Raw genomic sequence first — 2,051 nt, 5'->3', positions numbered from 1 at the left:
GCAGGATGCAGTTCCTTTTCACTGTCAAATAATAGTCCATTGTATGGATATACCACCCTTTATCCACTGATCCGTTTGTGTTCATGAACATTTTAGGTTGTTTCCATATTCCAATCTTTTAAATCATAACCATTCTGGACACTTCCATCATGTAGACCAAGCGGCAGTTGTTCAAACAGAACGTGGGGATACTTTGTGGTTCAAAATCAGGAAAGGCATATTTCATGGTCATGTCTCCTCACCAGATTTACTCAATCTGTATGTTGTGCACGTAATCCAAGATGCTGGCCTCCATGAGGACGAGCATGGCATCAGGATTGGAAGACGCCTCATCAGCAACCTGTGATGTGAAAATGACACAATGGTGCTTGCTGGAAGTGAAGAATATTTGAAGCAACTATTGATGAGGCTCAAAGACTACAGTTTTCACTATGTGATACACCTCAATATAGAGAAAACAAAAATCTTCACAACAGGACCAGTAAGCAACATCATGATAAAGAGAAAAGACTGACATTGTAAAGGACTCGTTTTATTTTCACTCACAATCAGCATCCATAGAAACAGCAGTGAAGAGAAATAAGGTTGCTCTGAGTCAAGACCAGCTGACAGCCTAACAACTAATCAGTAAATCACCAGGAGCTCTGGTGGCATAGGGGGTTACACATTGAGTTGCTAACTTCAAGGTCGGCAGTTCAAAATCACCGGTTACTCCTTGAGATAGATAGTTGCTATCTCAGAAACACAGAGGGGCAGTTCTATCCTGTCCTTACTGGGTCACCACAGGTCAGAATCAACTTGATGGTAATAGATACCAGATACATAGTTCTAGATACTTTATATACTATCAGTTACTATATAACTAACCAAAAAGTCAGTGTGTTGCCAGTATATATACTATATAACTAACCAAAAAGTCAGTGTATTGCCAGGAACAAGGGTCCGGGATTGTCACTGTTTCAGCCAAAGCCAGAGACCAGTTGATTTGAGAAACTGTTTACTCTGCGAGTGCAAGACAGAAGGAAAGAGTGGGGTTTGCCACCTCCAAATTGCTTCAAAGTCCAGTAAAATTCAAGCAAGTTGTGTATCCCAAACTAAGTGCGAAAAAGCAGGTTTTGCAGTGATCACAGGAAACAATGATCTGTACATGTTTTTCCAAGGACAAATCACCATCCCTTGAAGCACTGTGTTCCTCTGCTTATCTAAACAAGGGGTGCTTCTTGCCTGACTACTTTCCTCGTAGTCTAGCTTCTGTGACCTTCTTGAGTAGCAAAACTATCCCCACTGATTAAACTAAAAGGAATTTTTACCGCAAGAGGGGGAGCTATGACATTTTGGATTTCCAACAACTAAATCTTAAATTATATTTTATTTATAGTGTTTTTATTAACAGCAGGCTAACTCTTTCACCCTCTCCCCCTCGTCCCCATTCCCTTTATCAAGTACTTAGAGCCCAGCAGCACTCCCCAGGAGAAAGGTACGGCAGTTTGCTTCTGCAAGATTATAGCTTTGGAAACCTTACGGGCAGTTCCGCTGTGTTTTAGAGGGTTCTACAACAGCGTTGCTGTTCTTTCACAGGCTGCCATTTGAGACTGAAGTCAAAAGTTGGCTGTCTGTCATCACCTACAGGCTTCACCGGGTCTAGAGAATTTCTTTTCAAGATGGCTTACACACATGGCTATTGGCATGACGCCTCAGTCTTATACCATAGACACTTCTTCATAGGATTGCTTGACTATCCTTAGGATTTGGCTCAGGCACTTCCCAGAGCTACAGTGCTTTTCAGGACCTGTCTTTGAAAGTCACACTACATCATTCCCTAATATCACTGCTGAGATAAGTCACCCTATCCAGTGTGGGAAAAGACTACATTAGGGTCACTACCAGCAGACAGGGACCAGTGGGAGCCACTTTGGAGGCTGCCCCCTGCAACCTGGACTACAGTGAACCCTCGTTTATCGTGGTTAATCAGTTCTAGACCCTACCGTGATAAATGAAATTCCGCGAAGTAGGATTCCTTATTTGTAAATCAAATATTTTCGTAGTTAGAG

Source organism: Echinops telfairi, unplaced genomic scaffold (assembly GCF_000313985.2).
Source record: "Echinops telfairi isolate 266 unplaced genomic scaffold, ASM31398v2 ScPeMD7_3533;HRSCAF=4204_0, whole genome shotgun sequence".
Taxonomy (NCBI): domain Eukaryota; kingdom Metazoa; phylum Chordata; class Mammalia; order Afrosoricida; family Tenrecidae; genus Echinops; species Echinops telfairi.
This window is presented reverse-complemented; position numbering follows the sequence as displayed.